Here is a 25,108-nt window from a genome sequence, read left to right as displayed (position 1 = left end):
ACTCCTGTGCGTTGATGGGATTAATAATGTAAGACAAACAAGCTCGCGGCGACCGAGCCGTGGCCCCGAGCCGTGCGTTCCGCAGTCGCCCGGCCCTCCCTCGTCCAACGGCGCTCTCGCCCACACGGGGGACCTCCGCATCCAGCGCTCGCCTCCCTGCGGCTCCACGGGCCGCGGTCCCTTAACATACACCCGACGAGCAGACGGCCTGCGGGCACGCGGGGAGCAGAGGCGCAGCGCATTTCACGGGCGAGCGGAGCCAAGAGGCAACGGACAAACGGGCCGATCCATCGGTGTGCGCGCACGCGTGCACGCGCGCACGAGTGTCGTCTCAGGGAAAACGCAAGGATCGGATGCCCACGCCAGGTGTTACACAAGAGTAGGCCGCAATGAAAAATGACTAAGAACACCCTTTATTTAAAAGCGCATTTCTACAACGTGCTTAATATAGTCGTGCATACAAGGCATCATGAATTAACCTGTACGCCCCGCTGCCATGACCTACATAAGCACACACACGGAGCAGTGGTCACGAGGCCCTTACATGGGAGCACTTTTATTACACACCAATCAGCATGGCACGTTATTACAGCTGAAACACACCCACTCGGTAAGGCGGCGGCGAGTTGCCCCCAGCAACAAAGCGGTGGGTTTTTTAATTAAACGGGGTAAAGAGAAAGGAATAACACAGTACGGAAAGAAGAAAAACTATTTATGTATTGTCAACTTTGCGCAGAGCTTATTTTGGCAGAGTCCACTGATGAATGTGTTTCCCTTTTCTCCCCTTCAGGAAAGGAAAATAGCCCCAACTTCGCAATTTGCACAACCAAATAAATCAATGCAATGGCCACAAATAATTCAACCAGGGGGAAAATTTATATGTTTAATTACACACTGCAGGTGCTGGGCTTGTTTTGCTCATTACTGTAAGATATATGAAACATGGTTAATAGCATGTACCACACCGGGACAAAGAGGACTACACAATCGCCTGCACGGCACTTGCTGGACGCTGTCTGAGAGTCACTGCAGTGTGGCCCTGCGTTCTACCGCTTACTGCTCCGTCAACAGGCTCCCGTTAAAGAAATGGAGGAAACCCCACGAATCCGACCGCTATCGATTAAAAATCTATGAAAGTCACACAGCAAATTTACAGGTTCCATGTAGCAAGCAAAGCTGGCGTCAATCAGAGGCGAAAGACAGACGTACGGCATTCGCCGGGGTACGGCCCAAGCGCCGGGCTTCCGCTTCCAGCACCTGGATCGTGTGTTTCATGGTCCGCCGCCATGGCTTGGCTGTGGACTTGTGAAGCGCATCCAACAGCTTGTCGATGGCGGGCCCTGGAGTGGGAGGGCCGGCAGAGCCAAGTGCCGGTCGGGGGATCGCTCCCTTGCTCCCCGCCGGGCCTTAGTCCAGTTAACCTCGACAGCCCCTCTGAGCCTAGGGATGTTTAAACAGCTTCCTAGCCAGGTCCGGCTGCCGAGCGCACACACCCACTGTTGGACTTGGCCAGGTCTGTCCTGGCTTGAGGCCGGGCCAGCGGAACAGCTTGGAGAGTGCGGCCGCAGGCCTCGGTCCTGAGCATAAAACCCACAGGCCCCCGCGGCTCCGTGGCCGCCGGCTACCTGGCGGCCCGCATCTGTTTGTCTGCGTGCTGCGCGTGGCCAAATAAGCAAGAGGTCGAGTGTCTCCGGAGGACCACCCTGGCCCAGCGCAAAGGCAACACACACAGGTTTTATGGCCAAATGTGCGCGCCGATGCGACTGCGGAGTCTCGTCCAAAGGGCGCAGTGCACTAGTTCCGTGTGCTGTTCCTCTCCATGTGAGCTGAAGGTTTCTTCAACTCGCCCAGCGACGCGTCCTCGCTCCCCTGTTGCACCCGCTTGAGAACTGGCACGAAGACACCATACCTACCGTTCCTCTCCCAAATGATGTCAAACCTGAGAGGTTCCGCCCTCATCCCATCACCCACTGTTACACTCTTCTTTATGTGCGCTCTCGGCGCTTTGCTCACTTTTCGCAGTTTATTTCTCACACATGTTCCTCAACCACGTACTTCACTAGAGGTCAGGAAATACTGTTTGGCTCCCCCCCATAGTGGCATTCTGGGTACTGCATTCATGATCACCTCACTTATCGGAAGGCATTTTACTGCAAAAAGCAGAACCGAATGGCTCACGTTTGATTTACCGCGCGTGGGTTCAGGTGCTGCCCGTATGCTCCTTAAGTATTTCCAAGGTGGCTCTTTTTTCATTCACATAACACAATTCTATCAATTGTCTAATAAAACCATGACGCAATCATCCATTATGCACTGTGTCAAGGAAAAACTCAAATGAGATCACTGGGCACCATAAGCAGTTTACTGCGAGCTGCCCAGCGCAGAGGGTGGGTGGGGTCACTGCCCAGAGCAAGTCCAGCCCAGGGGCTTCTTTCTCCTCTCGTCCCCAAACTCATTGCTGCAGTGATGCAGCTTTTCCATCACTGTAATTAGTTTCTGTATGGCGAGCTACCATTTATGGTGGCAAAATCAAATTTGCTTAATTTTGGGAACAAAACAGTTCTAATAGGAGCTAACAAGCTATGAATGTCAACAAGCACGATCGATGGGGGCAGCGTGGCTTGGCAACGCTCCTGCCTGTTTCACAGATGCTGGCTGAGGGCCAGAGGGCTAGCTGCCCCATCTGAGAGGAGAGCGCCTCCACCTGCCAGGTGGTGGTATTAAATACAGGCATTCACCTTCCACACTGCCTTCAGCACACTTGTTCCCATTTGACCAATGTGGCTGCGTGAAGTGCAAACTGCCGCCGTTTGCTTTTGGCCCGATCTCAGGGTTTACGAGTGCGCTGCCCCCGTTCAGTGCTTACACGGGGACGCAGGTCCTGAAAGGGACACCCCTTTCCCCACGGGGTCTCAGCGATGCCAAGCACCGAAACTGTCACAGCTCTTAAGATGACTGGCTGTCTGGACCCCACCCCATACCAAGTGGAACTCCAACCCCCCCCCCCCTCTCTCTCTCTCTCTCTGTGTGTGTGGGAAATGTGAGCCAGATTCCAGGGCACTGCCGGCGTTGGCACCGGCTTCTCCAATCACAAACCCTGCCGTTCTCACAGCAGCCTGCTGGGAAGCCCAGGGAAGGTATGCCAGGCTGAGCTGCTCCATGGCTGCCACAGAGCGCTAACACTGCGGTGGGGGAGACAGATGCGGCTGCGACAGCCACATCGTGGCCCCTCTTCGACACCAGCTCAGATCTGAGCAACAAAACAGAATGCACACGCTTCAGTGGAACTGTTGGGATGATGATGGAGCTAAGAAACCGGTGGGGGAAGGGGGGTGCCCAGGGCATCTACTTAACAGTTATATGTGTAGCTGTGAAGAACCAACACCGGTCATCATAAAGTGTGCGCACGCACGTGTGTGTGTGCTCTTAGAGATCAGAAAGTGTTGAAGTGAAGAGAAGGATCACCCCCCCCAATTCCCACTTGCAATCTGGCTTTAATCGGGGCAGGCCACGTGAGGGCGCTGCAGCCCCCGACCCACTTAAGCGCATCTGGGTCAGGCCCTGCAGCCCAGGAAGGAGGCACGTGTGCATATGTGGGTGTGTGCGTGTGTGTCCCTCTTACCTGTGCTGTCAAACAGCCGCCATTCAGCGATGCACCAGCATTCTACAATCACTTCAGCGCGCTGTGACCGAGGTGCGAGGGAGCACAGCGTCACAGGTAACGTGACAAACGCAGTCCAAGTCCCCTCCTCCCCCTGTGCGGGTCAGCGCAGTGCAGCCTGGAGGGCAAGACCCCGATCCCACCGTGCATCGCAAATCCCCACCCCCCACAGTGCTCACACGGTCACTCTGAGCGGATGGAGAAAACTCTGCGCTCACTCATGCATACCGGTGGCAAATTGATCCCCGCAGATCTAGGACCTGGTGAATAATTCGCGAGAGAAGTTGCACAGGAAGAGAAAAGGGTGCTGCAGAAAACAGACAGGGACACGGAGAAGACGCCCGTGAAGAAAATGAGCCGTTTCAGGGGCGGTCCGCAACAGAGAGGCGGGCAGCGGAGCTGGCGGAGGGACGCCTTTGCACAGGTCTTGAAGAGAGCACCGTGCACGCCGCTGTCATCACATCGCCAACGAGGAACGTAAAATCTAATCTAGACAGAGGGGAAAAACAGCCCCAGCCCTGCGTTACACACCAGCCCCTTGCTTTAAATTGTCTTAGATTAACTGGCCCCCTGCCTACACAATTCCCAGCCATTCCCATCCTCTGCCTGTCAACACAGCACATCCGTGGGGGCCTCTCCGAGGAGGACACAACTGCACAAGCTTTTTGAGCACTGTGTGCAGGAGACAGGATGCAAACAGCGTGATCTCATGCCCGGGACCATCTCTGAAGCGTGAGCCTCGGTCACTGAGCCCTTAAATAAGCTGTGCACACACAAGAACCTGCCATTTCTCACTTTTCCTAATGTTCTGACCTAATGCAAATTTTACTTTATTAAATCTAGTGGTGAAATGAAGGATCTCAAATATCTCTGAAGGTGAATACACAATAAAGTAATCATTGTATGACTTATCACGCTTTCATTCACTATATGCATATGAATCTGCATGGAACAGCACCTTCCTGTCCATACATTACTGTTTGGGCTGATATACTGTATATCCCTGATGAGAAATTACATTACAAAAGAGTCACCCGGCAGCTCCAGCATGAAGCAGAATGCTTAATATCAGGTGAGATGTATGAAAATGTGTGTACAAGAACGTCTCACCCACAGCCTGATAAACGTGAGCATCTTATTTACTTACAGTGCACTTCAATCCCCACAGCGTTTTGTATGTGTCTGAGTGTACACATTTTTGTGCAGTAGGTTAATGTGTGTGTGTGACTGCTTCTATATGTTGCTGGGCAGTGTGTATGTCTCTAGGAGAGGTGGAGCCTGTATGTTCCCCGTGCGGTTGGCTTCACCGTGACAGGCCACGGCTCTACACACCACAACACTGAGAGGAGACGCTCTCGCCGACTCTGCGTCCAACACCACGGGTAAGAGAAAACATCCGTTAGCGGCGAATAAAGAGCAAGCAAAGAGCACTCTGAACCGAGGGAATGAAGCAATTCTGAAACGGAGCTAAGAGAAAAGAGCCTCGATGCTGTGAATACCAATGAGAAAGTGCTGGGCCTGGACCACGCAGAAATGCGTTGGGTGGCCAACTCCAGTGAGGGAGGAAGCACCGTCTTGTTAGTTAAGGCTGAAATGAGATAAGAAGGGAGAGAAAAGGCCCCCCAATGCCATCTTGAACAGCACAGCTTCCATAAACAAGCATGCTTTGAGGAAAGCCACAAGTCAGAAAGCAAAAAAGAAGCAATGGAAAAGGAGGCAGAGCAGGACAGAGCAGGCAAGAGAGGGAGGAGGGCGAAGGGCTACACTAATTCAGAACACTAGGCAGAGAGAACGTGCCAAGTTGGCCTTTCATTTCAAAGGGGACACTACTGCTCTCGAGCCATAAACATCGACCAGGGAGGTCCGTGAAGGCAGACCACATTAAACACGCTTATTTACACAGGAATTTTGGCACACGGTACCCAAACTTTTTTCAGTCTCCTCATCTTTAATCTCGCAGCCAGAGTCTGCTGCACAGATTATGGCAGCAGCTACTGATGAGTCTCTTAAACCTTAGCTGGCTGACAAATTGGCCAGCAGAGATATTTGAGAGTTAGTTTCAAAACACTAAATATCTTAATAATGGAGTGGATTCTTAAGGAAGTGCTCCTCGGGGACGAACCGAAAGCCAGCTGGTTTGGTTGGGACAGCCGGCACAGGCCACATACATATAACAAGCCCGATGGCAAAGGGAGGCCTTTTAAAGGCGAGGGTCCACTGCGGAGCCTTCGGTCTGGTACAGAGTGCGGTGGGACAGTGTCCAGCTCTTCGGCCTGTGCAGATGGCGAGCGTGTTTCGCTGATGCCCGCTCTCGAGACAGCCTAGAAGCACGGTACCTCAGCCACAAAGAGGAGGAGAAGGAGGAGGAGAAGGCCAGGGGAGACACAGACTGCCTGCAGGGACCAGTGCAGGTGGATCAGCAGGCCTGCTTGGTGTCAAAAAAGAGCTTGGTAGATGAAAAGTGCTGAAAAGCTGGCAACATACAAACCCGTAACCATTACAGGTTTGTACCGCTGTAACTGTGCACATCTTTAATGATGCATCACTGTAACTATGTACTGCTGTGCAACCTCAGTGGTTCTCTAAAGCTGTAACAGTGTGGTGCAGTGCAGTGTAATGGCACACTGCTGTAAAGGTATACAATCATAAGAACAATGTGGGTACAGTGCCATTTCCCTGCAAGACATATGAGAGAATGTGAGACTTTTGTGATTTTTATTGTACGAGGTAAGACTAGAAACGTGTCCCAAGCTAAATGTACTCATTGCATCCCAATATGAAGACGTAAGGGTATGCATCCGTATATCGGACGCCCTGTCTCATCAATACAGAAATAACTCTCCACATGAGGAGCAATGCAGATTCCTGTTTGCTACAATTAACAAAATACAATTCGGTCTTGGCAGCACAGCGTTTCTCCGTTAGATTAATAAAGTAAAATGCCCTCTGTTTGGAAGAGACCCCGAGAAAATGAAAGGCGGACAGCCGCTGGCCTCTCAAAGATCTCCACCTTCACTCCAAAGTAATAGAGTGTAAAGGAAAAGGCTCGGAGGGGCACTTCCCTGCATCTCTGTGTGGCCTGACATGGGAACAGATGGCAATTTAAGCAGAGAATTTATGAGAGCCACAATCTTAATGTTGCATAAAGAAAAGAAAGGCGCTCGCATCAAGCGCACTGACAAATGCACTTGCTAATATTAATGCACTCTTCATTCATCCAATATGCTCCCTAATTGCTTTTCTGTACACAGTAATATGGCACCTGCTGCTCAACGTGATGTGCGCACCAGGAGCGGCGCGGCATCCGGGGCCAGGCTGTGATCCTGCCACCGGTCTTCGCACCCCGCCTGCCGTGCCTCTCATTTACATTTTATACTTACAGCGTACAGCAAGCCAGGGGAAGGGGTTGGGCAGGCAGGGGGTAAACAATCCGCCGTTACTGCTGTCAGATCCGTCCCGTGCCCAGCGCATCCCGAGCTGTGGCCGTAGAGAAGAGCCTTTCGCCGAACACGTGCTAGAGAGGCGTTTGTGTGTAAGGAGGCGGTTCAACCTGAACACTAATAACAGTAATGACTTTAAAGAGAGAGGAAGAGCAAACGCTGGCACACATGCTCCTCCAAGACAACGAAAAGGAGAGGAAACGTGTACCAGGATGGCCCAGCCCCTCAACCCACACAGCAGCGCGCAGCCCAATACCATTCATTTGTCGCAGCTCCCCCACTGGCTGCTCCGATCCTCATCGCACGGACCGCTTCGTAAAGGTGCGAATCCAAGTTAAAACATAGTAAAAGGGAGGACGCATCACCGCTTTCAGCACTGCAGAAAACGCGTGCACGCGTTCGCTCTTGAAAACGTACTGAAAACACCGAAATGTGCGCCACTTGTATAAAATTACACCTTGTAAACAAGCGTTTGAGACTGCAACTCTCCCCTGGAGCTTCCATCATTAACTCCATAGCAGCTGGTGTCAAACGTAGCAAATTGTTATATAATGGGCATGAGGACAGCTAGCAATTACAGAGTTAAATCAGATAAATCCTCTGAGCAATAAATTGTCCTTTCTATTTACATCACACTTAATTGATGCAAACTATGCACAGAACAGCTCACGTTATTGCCATGAAAAATGCGACATATGTATCAATCTGGGTTTCGAGCGACTGTGTTCAAAAGGAATTTACATGCCAGTCAATAAAAGGCAGCTTGATGTAGAAGCCCACAGAAAATTAACAAATTAAAAATGTTTAAATATAGGCCTGCCATCTGTATGTAACGCTCTGAACCCTGGGAAGATGCGTAGAGGGTACCCACATATACAGCATGTTCTCGTTTACAGCAGACAGGCGTGAATATTAATAAAAACGTTCAGACTTTTGTCAATCAAAAGCAGAAATACCGAAGACGAAATTAAGATCTGTGATTTCAATTTCCTACAGCGTGCAGTCTCGCAGCCATTAAAAAAAAACAGAGGCGCACACAGGTGAGGCGTGCAGAGCGTGGTAAAGGCTCGCTGGCCACAGTCTGAGGAGCATCCTCAGCCTTTCGTGCGGCGTCTGATCCACGGGCCTGGAGACGCTGCCCATTTACCCGTCTCCTTTGTCTCGTTACAATTACAGGAGACGACGCACGGTGCCGCTCGGTCCTCAGCAGCAAGGTAATAATTGGGGTGTATTTTATGGTTTGTGTATTTTAAGATTGTGAGAAACGACTCCTCTAAATAAATCATTCATACATTTAGAGTGATTACCGGTGCGGAAAGTGGGAAGCTGCCTCACCCAAGATGTATTACCCATAATGCTTTTCAAGAAGGCAACTAATTAGCAGAAGAAAGGTCAAGTAAAACCAGAATGTGATTAGGAAGAAAGGCTGGAATGAAGGGGGGGAGACGCACATACATTTAGACTCTTTTGGAATGTGGCCAAAATGCATTTTTTGCTACTGTAACCGAAAGCCGTTTCTTCAATTTTTAATGAAATGCTTATGTTGCGTGTTGCGGCACCTGGCCGCCACACCGCAGCGCCAAACCGCTCACAGTGCCTCACCATCCCAAGTGGGCCATTACTGCAGCCACTCGCAAAGGGGGCAAACAGCTCCGTGCCTTCAGGAATGTACAGCCACAGGACGTCAGGGGGCACGGGACACAGCTGGCTCTCATTTCCAGGGAGTACGGGAGGGTGGAGGAGGGCCGGCATCTCAGAGAGGAGGGAGCTGGGGGGAGCTGGGGGGAGGGCGCAAGGGAACTGCGGCTCCCTGGCGTACGTGGACCAGCGTGGCGTCTTTGCCATGCCAGTAGAAGCCCAGTGCAGACTGCCTCCTTGTGGCCCACGGTCATCCTAGGGTAGCGTATGCTCCCTGTAGGCTCCGAAAGGCATTAGTCTTCCGGTCGTAGCTGGCAACGGCTCTGTGGGCAAGTGGACCCGGGCCTAATGGAATTTAATTACCCCACTGGCATTAATCATCCATACAGTAAGCCTCACACTATTTTATTACCACTTTCAGGGGTTATTAGTACAAATACACTGTCAGGCTACATTATGCAAAGAGTGTTTCAGGTGCTGTCCTCTGAACATTTATTCAAATATATATATTAATATCCCTCAGCGGAGCCTCCTCCTTGTCTGCGAGCAGTGCGTCTGCATTAGGTGACTCGCACCTCGGGGAGGTCCGGTTCATCACTCCTCTGGCTCTCCTTACCACGGCAGGTCTGCCAAGGACACCCCTATTAACGCTGCCACAGACAATGCTTTCAAAACATGGATGAAGAGGCTGCACCGTGGTCACCTTAGAGCACATTACTCAGTTTGCGCCGCTAAAGATGGCACAAAGGTCAGTTTCAGAGCTGAGGAGATTTCCTTCTTGCTGGGGAAGTTTGCTGGAAGGGGAGCAGTTAGCAAGGAGTTTGCGAAGAGAACTCGGCGAGGTGCAGGACTTCTCACGGAGAGTGCAACCGATTCGTCTGGAAAGCATTTGTTTTGAACTTCTGCTTTGGGCTCTGTGGGAATGCAGCTGGCAGCATCACAGCGCCCGTGTATGAAGAACGTTTAAAGCCCAGGCCCACTCGTACCACCCCTGAGATAGCAGCCTTGGCGCCACGGCTGAAGCTGACCTTTAAGGATGGCCAATATCAGTGACATTCAACGAGCGCCGATGCAAATGGAGTTTATTAATATTAGCACGTGTTTGTTCAATGGCACATACCTCATAAAACCAGCAGCATTTTCATAAACATGTATTATCCTCTCGTTTCTCTCAATACTGCCTCAATAAAGTACTTACTTTATGCCCTAAATGGTGGTCACCTTTCCACCATGTTTTGTTGTCCCTTTGAATGCACTCCCACACAGCTACACTATGGCAGTACACATTAACAGAACCACTTGTGTAGTAATGATGCCACCGCTAATGCTGCACTTCGGTACCTTGTTTTTGCAGTTCCTGCGCTGTACCACGATGGCCCCGTTCTGTAATAACACTGTCCAGCGTCTTCTGCCAGCAGTGTTGACGGTGCATTCGGGAACCGGAGAGACACGTACAAATACAAGCCGAGCTCAGCTTCTGCTGACCTGCGGACTGGTACATGAGCGGCACCGACCCTCGGCGCAACAGTTCCCTGCACAGTTCGCAAGCAGCTGCTCTCAGGGAACTGGGCTCCTTCGGGGTGGCCGGCTTTATTCTTTAAGCTCTAGGCTTGAAAATGAGAACAAATGAAGCTGTTCTACCTCGGTTGTACAATATGTTTCGTAGCTGCCTTCACGCTCAGACCCCTAAATGCTGCCTCATAAAGACTCGCTCCTCTGTGCTTTGAAGGGCTCATCCATAACTTATGGCAGTCTCATGGCGTTCGGCATGGTGCCCTAGCAACCCTCCATATGTGTCAAACATATGGAACAAGTCACTCTTAGAAACAGCCACAGCTAAGCTTGTACTATCACAATAGCAGTGCAAGCAGGAACATTACCGCATTAACATCAAAACCGACACATTAGGAAGATCGAAGACATATCAGTGAAGACAAAACATAATAAACACAAGAGCAAAGGCAACAATAATCCAACCGTCCAATTTCAATGAGCACTTTCTCTTGAGCAGGGTCGCAATGAGCCGGAGCCTATCCCAGGAGCATCGGGCGCAAGGCTCAGCGGCTACACACCGGACGGGACACCAGTCCATCACAGGGTAGCCACACAAATAGACGCATGCATGCACTCACCCATTCACACACTAAGGGCAATTTAAAGACATCGATCCACCTGAAGAGCATGTCTTTGTACTGTGGGAGAAAACCCACGCAGACACTGGGAGAACATGGGGATCGAACCCACATTCTTTCACATCACCAAGATGCTGTGACGTGGCAGAGCTACTCGCTGCACCACCGTGTCACCATGGCAATAAAAATATTCTGCAGAATGACGTTACCAGTAAGAATGACATGATGCAAAGACAGTGATTTTTAAGTAAGAGATGTGACGTTTCATTGACAGCATATTTCTAAACACAGCGATACGCTGCCAAGGACCAGGATGTTTTAACCATAACTTGCACTCTGTATCGCAGACACCAAACACACAAAGCATGTTTCTTAGACAGAAGAGGACCAGGCCATCACCCTCGCCCACATACACTCCCAGGTCAAAGGCAGGCTCTGGTTCCAAACAACAAAGCTGCTGTCCCCGTGGGCATATTTACCTGTCACCGCTGGGAACTTCAGATCAACGATACAGGTAAATATGACTGAGCAGGATGCGATGGCTCGTGTGCACTGAATACTGATTGCGGAGCGCAAGAATCAGGCCATGTGGTGACCATTTAAACTAACATTTTATCATTCGTTCTGAAACGTTCAAGAAACAGTCCATAACCACACACACACACACACACACACACACACACACACACACACACACACACACACACCGGCTGAAACCGCTTGTCCTGAGTGGGGTCGCAGCGAGCCGGAGCCTAATCCAGCAACACAGGGTGCAAGGCTGGAGGGGGAGGGGACGCACCTAGGATGGGAAGCCGGTTCGTTGCAAGGCACCCCAAGGAGGACTCGAACCCCAGACCCACCAGAGAGCAGGACTCGGCCAAACCCGCTGCACCACCACGTCCCCCTTAGTCCATAACTAGACTTGTCAAAAGACAGGCTAATCCGTATTGTATGATCAAGTGACCCAAAGTGCTTTAATTCTGCCAAATGTATCTTTCAGATTAAATCATGTACATTACGACAAATTAAATAAAAAAAAAACTAATGGATTCAGAACAGTTTTCAAAGAAACTCTGTCGGTAAAGGTCTTTTTCCAGGCTCCCAATTTTTCTGGACAGCGAAGCCATTAATATGATCACCTATTCAATCATCTCCCTGAACACAGTGTTCATCTGAGTTCTCCACATCTTCACATATAGCACAAAAAAACAACATCGTTCCTCTTATAACTAATTTCTTCTTAAGCAAATGTGAGCAACGATTCCATTTAATCGAGAAAGACCAAGCCTGGAAAAAAAATCTGATCCTGAACAAAATTATGGGGTGAAAAATTATGATTCATGATAAAAATCATGAAAAAAGACATTAATGTAATACAAACTGTGAACTTTGGATTGTGAATGTCTCGCAGTGAAACTTGATCAGCTGCTCTCCCTCACAATAACAACTCAGTGGTTTGTTCCATTTCATTCTTTTGCCCAACTATAAAATAAAAATCAATAAGCAGAGTCCCTGAGCCCTCGTTATCCTGTTGTGCATATTTCATAGTAAAATGAAACTTAACAATAAAACCAGGAATTTAAGCAAGGCTGATCAGGGAACAAAGGTCAAGGACATTTATTTTACACATTCTGGAACAGGGAGAAGCAGGAATAGCAGGACTGAAAGTACCAGTACAATTATTTATTTAACTGATGCCTTCGCTCAAAATGACTTGCAGAGACAACTTGATACAGACAAAAAAAAAATGCAGGTTACTTTAAACCTTTTACCTGGCTTTACCCTTAATCTATGTTCTTTGAAGTTATTAAAAATGTTGATTTCAGTTTCAAGATTGCCCAACTGACAAACACATATTTCACCGTGTGCAGCATGACGATGAGTCATTTTAAAGTGACACATTACAAAGAGGGCAAGTTGAAGTGTTGTACATAAGCCATGTTTCCTGCTAGGTGAGCATGTGCCAAAGAGTAATTCCTCAGAGAATACCTCTCTGTCCCCCTCCCACCCCACCCCACATGTGCACACTTCTCACCTTTTACCTGGGGAGCTGTGGCTACAAGCTTCTCCACGGAGAGCCGCCCCTCCTCCACTTCCTTTGTTTCACAGTTCCGCAGGACATTTAACTAATTCTAAATTTTTATTTTTTTTTCTGTTTGTTTCGTATGAAATTCTTGTAGGTTCGAATAACTAGTCTCAGGAGAGCAGACTGAGTATCAGTCAGTCCATCTTTTCTTTATGGAGTCAGAGGTCAAATCGATCGATGGCCCTTTAGGAAACACCGCAGCTGCCCGATTTACACAAATGCATAAGCAGATGAAGTTCATTAGGAAACCCTGAAGTCTCCCACCAAGAACTGTACTTGCGGATGCCTCGGGCAATGCGCCAAAGAAAGAAAGAAAGAAAGAAAGAAAGAAAAAAAAAACAGATCTATTTTTATATTTTGGGGGAGTTGCTTTTTTAAAGGCTCCTGTGTGACACAAGCGTTAGTGCTGAACTCAGCCGCGCTGGATTCCAGGTGCCAGGAGAAGTCACTTCTAAGCCGCCGCTCCAGCATCTCACAGGGGAGCAGGAGGCAGAGACGCATCCCGCACCTCACCACACTCTGTTCCCGAGTCTGTCAAACCGGCGTGCAGGTGAGAACCCACGCGCTCGTGTCGCACCCACAGCCTAGAGCACGTCTGAAACGGCACACCTTAAAGGGGAACGCGGCGCTTCACATTTAAGGAGATAGGAGTACATTCGAGAACAGGTTTTAACTATTTGGGTAAGCGCACTGAAAACCGTTCCTGTGATTAATGAGCAACATTATGCTTCTTAAATTTAAAAAATATGGTAACCCATTATGACACGATTTTGCAGAAATCAGTAATTAGTAACAGCAATTCCACAGATCATTTGGCCCAGCTGACTTTCGGAGCGTCAATATCCGACATTCAACGTACGGAGACGGTGCGAATCGACAGAGAGCCGAGCGCCAGTGCAGGAGAGGATTGCGGGTGAGAAAAAGCGCATCCGTGAACAAACCCTCTGGACGGCCACCTTCTTAAGGAGGGCAGAAAATCAAACAAGCAGGGGAAAAAAAAAACTAAAAGTGAAAGAGAAAAAGGATTCCTTATAAATAGCAGGGCTTGCCAGGAGGCACTGGGAGTGAGAGCTGAGCAAAAGCAGAGAGGAACTCGAGCTGACACGGGTCTGAAGACAGAGAGGGGGCGGAATCTGAGGCCCACTCCGAGAATCGTTTCCAACCAAAGCAGGGATTAGTGTTCCTGCCTCCACGGCCAAGATTCTCCAGAACAACTAATCACCTTGAAGTTATTTCTTCTGCTCCTTTGGAACACGATCCTCTCTCGGCGAGCACTAGGCTGGTACGCTGGGCGACGGGGTGTCAGGGAGCACAGGAGTCACCGACGCCTTTCCCACGTAGCTACAGGACGAGGCTGAGAGGTAACACTGAACATTGACATAATTGTGAATAATCATTCCTTCATGCATAAATAGATAGATAGATAAGTAAATAAATAAAAAAGAGCCCAACACAAAGAGTCAGAGCGGGATTTCTGCTGCTACAAGCTACCAAGATGTATGATATAGCATGTGGCATTTCCCTTCACTGTAAAGACTAAAATAAAGTTTAAACAGGCGTTCAACTTCCCCACAATACACACCTGCTGTGGTCTGTGGATCCATATAATTAGCGGAATGCTCTTCCAAATGCGCCATTGAAACAGATTTCAGCGTTTCACCGGAGCCACTTCAGCAGAATTGTGCGGCGTATACGTCGAGCACGGAGCCGGCGAGAGCAAGGAGAAAGAGATTAAAGCGCGGAGCATTGTGAGAAGGCTGCTTAATGGCTGGCGTGCGCTATATTTACACTGCCATTGTTTCAGTGAACAGAAACAGAAACAGTGCCTCGCCGCGCATACTTTTCATGTTTTTTTCCCTCATTTTCCCCCCATTTCTCTGACACATTAAAGGTGTGCGCTCCTCATCAGTTAGACAAACATGCAATTAACGGCCCATTAATATCTCAGTTAGAATATGATATGCCGTGCAGCAGAAAAAACAAAAGGTAAAAAAAATACTGAACAGGGTATTTGATGTTATAAAACGACAGGATCCAGGGCTGCCAAATATTCCTTTGAATTTTTACGGCGTGATTTTTGTTAATGCCACACGGCATACATGGACCACAGAAAGCAAAAATCACACAAATGCTCATTTATCAGCCAGTGGCACCAGCACAAAGACTCTGTTTACTACACTGAAACTGTACATGACAATGCTCTGTACCGCACACTTTACGATAGATACATTCAAAAGTCTCTGCATTCTCGTACGTGTCTCACAAGCATGCGAGTAATTTACCTTTACGTTCCATGACAGGAAACTAATTGTACGGTTCATCCAACCCAATGAACTCATTTGTGTACACATTCCAAAGGAAAGACAAATAGCAAAAAAACACTCTATGACATCGGTAATAATGCTCACGCTGACACAGATGTTGATACATGAAAATCTTCCAAAACTGTGAGGACTCAACAACTTACAAAGTGATTTCTGTATATTGAGCTACTTGCAATTATTTACCCACTTTTATAGCAATTCAAGGCAAGTACATTGCTCAGGAGCAGGTGGTGAGATTCCAAAGCCAGACCTTCCTTCCCATTGCAAGTCAATGGCTCTAGCAACTACGCAAGTGGCTTCCTCGTACGACGGCGAGAGAAAAGCTGTCAACCGGAGCAGGAGCACGCTGAAGAGCCTATGATGGCCACGGTGCCAAGTCTGAGTGCAACCAGCTTCTATTTGTCTGTATTTGACCACCGGATAAACAATGAGACACGCACGCACTCCCTGCCAGCACTTTACTAACAATAAATACTGTTTTACTGCTCCTCGAACACACTCAGACTTTCTCGTTGAGTGCTCATGTAGGCAGTTGGTCCAGCTTCTGCAAAACCCTACAGGCTGACTCTCTTCGCAATACGCCCAATAAACAACAATCTCGGCGTGCCCCTAGGACCCTCTCAAGGGCAGCCCTCCCTCTGCTGGCAACAGACAAAACTGCTGCTGACCCTGTCCCAGCCTCCATCCCTTGGATCCAGCTGGAGAACAAAGGCTGCGAGCTGTGCCAAATTTTGCCATTGTTCCAGGTGGGCAAGGGCAAGGGGGGGCACAGGGCCTGGGGGTTTGGTGAGACACCAGGTCTTGCCAGCAAGAGTCTTCCTATATTCAAGCAATCCATCTGGCCGCCTGCAGAACCACTGGATTAAACACAGGTTTTCAACAAGACAAGTAAAGTTGTTAAATACGTCATCGTGACGGAGCTCCATCATACGGTGCCCATCAGAACCCCACACGCCACTGTGTCAGGGTACGAAGGATGCCACCCATAACCATAAACCATGAAGCTCTCTTCTTTCTCTCCTCACCTTGACTCCAGCCTCTTGAAAATGGGAACCTGATTTATGCAGCGAGGAAGAGCGGTTTTGGCCGAACACGTGGCTACAGACACAGAAGCTGCCTTCGCGGACCCAAAACCAGGAGAAAGCGATAGCTCATAAATATCCTGGGTCCCGCAGCTTTTCTAGGAGAAAAAGTTGAACTGCATTTTAACCATAAATAAAAATGCAACACAACTTCTTTTCCTAAACAGTTAAGGATTGGCTGGTCGACTGCAGCAGAGATAATTTTAAGGACTCGTTTGTTTCTGGTTTCCGCGTGGAATCTGTGCCCTGGCAAGGACTCATGGTGAGTTGACACTTTCGCTGCAAAGAATTTCATTCCCGCTTCAAATATTGCAGGAATGTGACAACATACACCTTTGTTGCTAAAACTGTGGAGTTGCTTTGAACTACAGACTGACAGTGCAGAAGAGCTATTCCAGAAGTAAATGTAAATTATTGTTATTTACACATTTAACCCGACACCTGCATCCATTTCGATGAGACAGGCGTTCTGAAATGATCTGTTGCCCTCTTTTGGTAAGAATGTGCTACTGCACAATACCCCTCATTGCTTTGTTGTAGTCCCCCCACCTAAAGGGCTGAAAATACAAACAATAGAATATATTTCATGAAGAATTAAATCTAAATCTAATCTGGACAACGCGATGCAGATTTTGATATTATTAGAAGCGTTCACTTGTTAAGCAGATGCAGGCAAGCTCACATGGGCTACAAACTGTACACTTTTTGCTACTGATACGGCAGGCAGTTTATTCACGTTTCACATTGTTTGTAATAGATGCAACGGCAGATCATTCCCACAAAATTAAATCTACTTTCTAACCCAGGCCCGGAGAGTTATGCTGATACACGGCACTATTACACAGGGGAGTCTAAAATATCAGTCTGCACGGCCAAAGCAGCCTGCGTGTATTACACGCGTAGGTTATTTTCAAGTTCGCGCGTCATCTGCGAGCTTGCTATTCAACTCGCCCCTGGAACCTCTCCTCGATGATAACAGGTCACATCCAGATCGCGCTTGTGTCAAAGGCAGTAATTATTTAGAGAGCAGCCCGTGGCACACACATGCACACACACAGAAGAGGGAACGCGGTGCGGCAATGCCAGGCAGGGCCCAACCTCGGAGCCAATGACTGTTCTTCCGCAGCAGCAGAGAAATTAGGAGTGGGTTACCACGGTGATCAAAGTGCCCGGGAAGCCCTCATCTTAGCAACCAGGCACGGCGACGTACGTCAGTGTAAATGCCAGCAGCGGAAGTGGAACACAGTGGGTCCCAGAGACACCGGACACTGATAAAAACCGTTAAGTCTGATTACCCAAATCACCCTTATTATTTTATTTGCACCGTTCTCACTCGACAGGGCTCCGCGCACACTCACCTGAGACGCCCCCCAGCCTCCGGGCTCACCTGCTGGTTCGCTTTCATTCTGGGCTTCGGCAGCTTTGCCGTCTTATTCTCTCCATCTCCTGCAAGATAAGAAATAAACCCTGATTGCAAAGCCACAAAATATCCGTTCAGGCTGGGCACCTCTCTGTTTTGCTGCCTTTTTCTCCCTTTACCTCTTCTCCCAGTAAGAAGTGCCCAGTTTATTTTTCATAATCTCAAGAATGGCAGATCTAAATAAAGATGCTCTTCAAATTCCATTATACTTCTAATGGTCTTTGGCTGTGAGGGATTAGAAATCGTATTTAAGTGCGGTACAGTCACACAGTGCACTGTTCATTGTGGAGAGCACACGGGATGCCGCAGCCGCAGCCTCAGCTCCTCGCACACATCCTTCTCCGTCCTACTTAGTCTAACACTTCACATCCAGCCACAAACACAATGGTTCCCATTAACGATTAACCCCATTTCTCCCCGTCACTGACTGCAGAACAAACGCGGCAAAGATTGCTGCTATTAAAAAGGTTATTATCAAATAAATAGGTTACATTGGTTTTTACAAATATCATCATTTGTAACGTTGGAAAAATTTCATGTATATCACGTACTGTATAAATTCATAGTACGTAACGTGTATATTTCGGTTACCATTGTGAATCATTGTGTGACTGTATATCATCATGTAATTTATATTAAATAATGAAAATGTGCGTGTCGGACGGAGCAAAGCTGTGAAACACCGGCGCTTCGTCTTCGTCTTTTTTTTTTCCAAAGAAAATCACATGGATTTTTATTTCACAGTAAACATTTTTAATAAAAAGCCATCGATCGACCATCGACCGCCCGGCCCACCGGCGGCTCGGACCGCCGAGCGCTGCACGTGTGCGGAGCGCGCAGAGCCGCCGTCGCAGCCGCCGCAGCCGCCGCGCAGACAAAGTTGCGCAAATCCTCATTAGGGAGGAAAACGGAGCTGGGAGACGTCGTTCAAATAAAACGCGCGCGCGCGCCATCGATTGAGATGAATGATTGATTGATTTGGCGCCCGACTCACTCGTACGGTCACTCTCACGCCGAAAATGTCCGGCCGAGTTCCGCGACAGATCAATTGCCGGTGAATTACCGCGGAGGGCGCGAGCAGCGACACCGACTCGACTGCCGCACGACGACGCGGCCTTTTTTCCGTCCTCACACACGCGCATCATCGTGTCCGTGCGTTACTGCGTTACACCCACGCACGCGCCGCCGTTTACTGCTTTATTTACTTTTTTGCCTAAGCGGCCACGAGGCTATTATTCTGAAATATTGACGCAACGAAAGGACTGGGGGTCCGTGGACACACGGCACACGCACACGCACACGCACACGCGCAGAGAGAGAGCAGGGAAGAGCCGTTCACATGATGAGCAGCTCTACCGTGCTGCACGTCCACACGCGTGGTACAGTGTTACACAACACAAAACAAAAGTTTTCACGGTGATCCTGGGAACATCGCGCAAGAGAAGGTGTAGATTTAGGCCTCCAACTAGTATCATGAACACACCGTATTACACTGAAATGCCGGAAAAAAATATGTTTCTTTGGAAGATAAAACAGCTAGAGAAGTACAACTCGCACTATTTAAACCGTTATATATATTTATACTGGTTCTATTCACTCTAGATTTACATGCACAGACACAAATATGCGTATGTACACGTGTACACATAACTACATTCAAAGTATCACAATATATGCCCTAAGTATACCTAAATATATATGCACTGTTTCCTCTGCTAAATGAATAAATATAAACGTAGCATCTTCTTCAAAAGAAAAAATGCATTCTCTTACTTTCTTCTAGTTTCATTGAGAGTGTATGTGCATTGCAATTTAAGCAAAATAACAATTATGAAGTGATGCAATTTTATTGTGAAGGCAGGACTTTATGCAGCGTGCCCTGCAACAAATTCAGAATAAATTGACACTCGGTTATCGGTTATTTACACCAACATACAAACTAACTCTTCAGTGACTTTCAAGTTTAGCCACGTGACAAACACTAGACATATAACAATTAATCTAACCAAGTAATAAAAACTAATCAAAAGTCCTAATTAATCTTCGAAAAAAACTACATTAAATTTTAGTGAGACAATGTAGCTCCTCCAACTAATCTTCCTCTGTGTGACTTCTAAGCTCTTCAAACTGTATCCATCACAGTGCTCCGAGCAGGGGCAGCTGATATTGCAGTACTTACATCCGCTGTCTCTGGATCCAAAGATTGCCGGCTTCGATGTCGGCTACTACCGTAGTACCCTTGAGCAAGCCCCTTATCCTATTATTGCTCCAGTAAAGTTACCCAGCTGTACAAATAGGTAAACGTTGTGGGCACCTTAACATTGTAAGTTGCTTTGAAGAAAAGCATCAGATAAAAGTAAAATCTACTAGATGGGTCTATTAAACATTGTAGCGTGTAAAAAGTTAATTCTGCACAGAGTACCTCCTGAATATTGCAATAGTTAAAATGCAGCAAGTTATTTTTGTCATATCAAATGGTGTGCTAAAGTCTAGAATAATTTTAAAATTGTAACTTTTACTTCTGTTTTCAAACCATCGTACGGAGTATCAGCAGCAACGGTTTATAAACACTTCATGGACACACTTCATACATGCACATTATCAGTTGAGGGACACGCCTCTGCTTTCTGCCTCTGTGACAAAGCCCTGCGATAAAAATGCTAAACACTGAGACAATGGAAAAAATTATGCCAGTCTGAAAAATGCCAGAGGAAGACTGACCAGAAAGTTCACACTGAGAGGTGCGGTCACATGACATGATTTAACATGTGGATGACACTGTGGCGCCACCCTCAGTGAACAAAAGGCACTACCACCTAAAGAGATAAAACATCTCAAAAAAGGACTGTTTTTCTACTTTTCCCCACATGCCAATATAGACACTATTAAAATGTGTGCAAAAACAAGACTATCCTGTGTACTTTTTACTTCACTCAGGATTCCAAAGGCCTAAGGGGTGAACCCACCAAAGTAAGCATTGCCCTCCAGCTCCCACATCCACCATTATCAGACTTTAAGCAAACAAACTAACAAGCAACAGAGACAAACAACAAGACACCGGAGCTGCAGGCCCTCCAGGACCCTCCACCCGTGTCCAAGTCGAAGGTCACCGTAACGGGACGCACGGCCTCAACAGCCGTACCTGGGACTACGAGCAGAACTCAAGACTGCAGATATTGATTGGTGCGTAAGCCTGCGACCCAATCAAACCTTGTCCTCTCTGATATTTACCCTCCGAGGTATTCTCCTCACAAGAACGGCAGCCCACAGGGCATCAAGGGAGAGCCGAAAAAGTCAATTATATCCAACTTGCCTCAGCATCCCCTTAGGGATGGGATCCACTCCTTCTAATGCCATCCACTCATGTCTGACAGGCAGCTGGATTCACCCCAACCTCTGAAGTTCTCTAATCCAGGTTAAGACTTCAAACCAGGGTGAGACATAGCTGGTCCGCAACACTGTGCAGTGAATGTACAGAATCACACAAGCTGCCACTCGCCTCCATAATCACGTGCCAAAGGAAGAAAAAAGCCCAGCCAAACCTCATGGGTAATACTCATTCACGCAGTATGGACAGACAAAAAGACAAAAAGAAATGTTTGAAAACAAGACAAGACAAGACACTCCTGGTGGTAAATGTGCCATTTTCTTTAACATTTAAATTTGTTTTAACCTTAACTGGCCCGGTGACAAGACCCAGTCCTGGCCTGAAGCGCTGCCAACATGCTGTCCAAAAGCCTCAGTGAAAAACCAGCCTCGATGAAGGTCCAGGAAGGGGTCCAAATGGCCTGTGCTACATATCAATCTCACATCTCACTGCCAAAGCCCTTGAAATTAAGTGGTGAAATTCAGGCCTGGGACACTTCATTTCCCACCGTGGCTCTACTCCCTGCCACAGAATTAGTAATGTAATTAATGAAGGGGGGACAAGGGTCCCCCGTGAACCAACCTCCAATCAAGACATCATACTGGAAAAACATAAAGGGGTTCAAACAGTGGTTAATGTTCAGGGTGGAACAAGCTGTGCTACGCATATCTTATGCCCTTTGCATGCTTCTGAGTGAGGAGATAAAAAGCCAAAGACAAGTCTATTACTACTGGGCAGCAAAGGGGCACAAAGAACGGAGGTGGTGTCTCTCGGAGCCCGGGCCATGCGGTTTGTGATGCGGTTTCAATTCTGACTGTGTGGAGTTTGCACGTGCTCCCCACGTTTTCAAGGTCCATGTGTTTCAGGTGGATTGACGACACTAAATTGTCTCGGGTTACAAAGTGTATTACATTGCTCTAGTGTATACATAGTGAATTATTACAAGGAGTTTACTGCAGTGTAACTAGCATTGTAAGTCACCTTGGACAAGAGTGTCAGCAAAGTATTACATAGTAATCACAGTACATCACTTTGGAGAAAAGTGTCTGCTAAATGAATAAATCTCTGTGTATCTTCATGGAATTTACCACCTGGTTATGAAGCTCTCTCTTGGACACACTCCTGTGGACCTCAGCTTGGTAATATCTAAGGCAGCTGTGAGACGTAATTTGTTTGTGAATAATCCCCTTCTTGAAAATGATCAAATTCTACACTCATATTTTATCCCATGACAGTCCCTCAGGCACACGTACTAAATAATCCTTAAATTATAAATTCAAACAACTTGTCATAATCCAGTCCAAACCAATCTCATTATTAATTAAAAACTGGAGTTATAATTAAATTCTTTGAAAATACAGTCAGTTGGATTAAGTTTTCAACAGAGGACTAAAATTTATTTTCAGTGCACTAGTTTCAATTCATTGGAAGTAAAATGTACCATTTTTTCAGATTAAACATGCAAAGATCCAGTATATGTTTAAACATAGATATACTGAAAATTATTTTCTAACATAAATATCTACTATAAATGTTTCCAAAATACCCTCTTGCATTAGCAGCTGGCTCTGATATTTAGTTTTATTCCTCAATGGCGTTACAAAGAGCAACATAAAAATTCAGGATGGAATAAGACATGGAGTGCTTTTGGTCACAGAGGCAATTGGAAAGCAGGCACCATTATGCAAACAATTATGCGACAATTTGAGGGAACGGCGGAGACAGATGTTCCCCGATTCTGACAAAGATATCAGTAATAATAATCATTTTATCATTATTGGTTTGTTACTGAAGCAGTATTTATCTCGGCGCTTAAGGAGAAAATAACATCCTATTTCTATTTGGATCTATGCAGAAGGAGGATAGCAGAAAGGGGGGGGGGAAACAAGTTAAGCCAACCACCTCTGCTCCTGTTTTGCTGCAAAGCCAAGTGTGAGAGAGCGAGTGAGGGAGCGGAAGAGAGCGAGAAGCAGGGTGCAAGACCTACACGATGCAGCTCCAGCCAATTGCATTCCAGAGAAGTGACCATGGCCGGCGACAAACAATGCACAATAGATCACTCAGCTCAAAGGTAAAAAGGAGGCAACAAAATGAAGAGAGCACAGGAATGGGGAGGGGAGACTAATGCCAGTGCTCAGTCACATTATACAAGCATGCCAAATTATGTGAGCTTTCATTTAGAAAAAAACAAATCTATATTAGCTGTGAATCTTCCATGACTGCCTCAATCTGCATATGACTGAGGAAGCGCTGAATTCCCGCACAGGTTGTCAAGCTCCCCCGTAAAGCCCACAGCCAGAGTGAAATCGTCTTAAATTGCTCCTCAGCGGTGCAAACAAAAAAATGCGTTTAACACTCACCCGTCTGCAGGCTCTGAAAGCTCTCCTGCATCTCAGGCTCATGCCGGCACGAGCCCCGATACTCCTCCACTCATATGTAAACAGGCTGCTAACATTTCTTTGTTTGCCTTTTTTGAAGCCGCCTGGGTTTTCTTGTGCAGCGGCTGGTTTTGCAGCTTTGAAGCAGGTGGATGACAAAACATCAATCTCTGCAGGCACAATGTGCAGCGTGTTCGGGTGCCACGCACTTCCAGCAACTCCAGCACAGGCATCGCTGCTCTTTTCCCTGCTTCTTGGCTCAAAAGGAGAGCCCTAGCCCCTGCATGTTTACAGAGTGGAAAAAAATGGCTCTTATTATAACCACCTTTACTAGCATAATAGATTTTAAATGTAAACAGTGCAAAATGCATTATTTTCATATCACAAAACACGACAGTGAATTTGTGGATTCAAACTGAGGACAGTAACTGGCTGTTACATTTCATGTTATGAGCTACATACTATGTTTAAGTTTAATATATTTTGAATAAAGAAACATCTGACAAGATTTTTCTTATGCATACTATAATAGTAGTATTCCTATGAACTTAAACTGAAACACTGAAAATATGCATGAACGTACACAGAATACACATAAATATTAATGCAATGAATGTGTACGGTGAAGGGTAAAACTATAGGATGTATAGAATGTTTGATGTAATTATGTAATACTGAAAAAAAACCTGTTTGCATTAACTCCAAATGAAAAACCAGAAAAGTCATTATGAAATGAATTTGTGAAAAAGAATATTTTTGACAATGGAGATTTCTGAATATCACCGAAGAGCAAAGCACTCCATGCAAACAAAATAACAATGACTGAAAATGACTGGCAAAACGCTGGTCCTTACTTACACGTAAGGCGAGGCCCGTTTTCATAAGTCCTTTCTCGGGTCACATCTTCTGCAGCCTTCAAAAAATAAACGTCGAAATAAATTAACAGCAGCTGTAGCAGTTGTGGCAATGACAGTGCAAGCGGTAGATGTATAAAGGAAACGGTAAACACACCGATACTGGCGCAGTCTCCCAAACAATACAAGACCGGGCTAATAATATGACATTAAACACTGTAGCCAGGTGTGACCTTAACAAGGGTGGCACGTTAAGCGGGGCAGCGCATAGCAGCGCATGGCAGCGTGTGGCGTGGGGGTTAGAGCTGCTGGCTGTCGGTGCAAAGGTTCCAGGTTTGAATCCCACCTCCCGCTGAAGCGCTCTCGAGCAAGGTACTTATCCCACATTGTTCTGCTAAAAATTATCTAGCTGCATAAATACTGTAAGTTGCTTTGGGGAAAAGTGCCAGCTAAATGAATAAAAGTAACTAGACAAGAAGAAGGAAACATTTTGACATCATGTAATGTATACTTCAAATTAATGACAGCAAGCATATTGTTCCAAGTACAAAGAGGTTACGGGCACCAGTGCTCAGCCACCTTTTAACAGTATTGTACACGAGAAATGTTACTACAGCTTATTTGAAAATATTTAATCATTATTTATTCATTCACTGCTTATCTGACAGTGAGTAATTAGTTGCAACATTTTTGTCTTAGTTTCAACGAAGCCATGATGCTGTAACT

At 47.1% G+C, this 25,108-nt stretch overlaps 1 long non-coding RNA gene across 1 annotated transcript in view; it reads right to left on the bottom strand.

Annotated features, from left to right (window-relative positions):
- The window catches only part of LOC108927093 (uncharacterized), a 44,735-nt gene extending 20,293 nt beyond the window's left edge, over nucleotides 1-24,442 (bottom strand). Inside the window, exons 1-3 of the long non-coding RNA XR_001965540.1 lie at nucleotides 24,387-24,442; nucleotides 23,511-23,808; nucleotides 17,722-17,809 (exon numbers count right to left, since the gene is read on the bottom strand). This is a non-coding gene — a long non-coding RNA (uncharacterized LOC108927093). The remainder of the gene's footprint in view (nucleotides 1-17,721; nucleotides 17,810-23,510; nucleotides 23,809-24,386) is intronic.
- Nucleotides 24,443-25,108: the final 666 nt, after the last annotated feature.

The sequence above is a fragment of the Scleropages formosus genome, chromosome 4 (genome assembly GCF_900964775.1).
Source record: "Scleropages formosus chromosome 4, fSclFor1.1, whole genome shotgun sequence".
Classification (NCBI taxonomy): domain Eukaryota; kingdom Metazoa; phylum Chordata; class Actinopteri; order Osteoglossiformes; family Osteoglossidae; genus Scleropages; species Scleropages formosus.
This window is presented reverse-complemented; position numbering and strand designations above follow the sequence as displayed.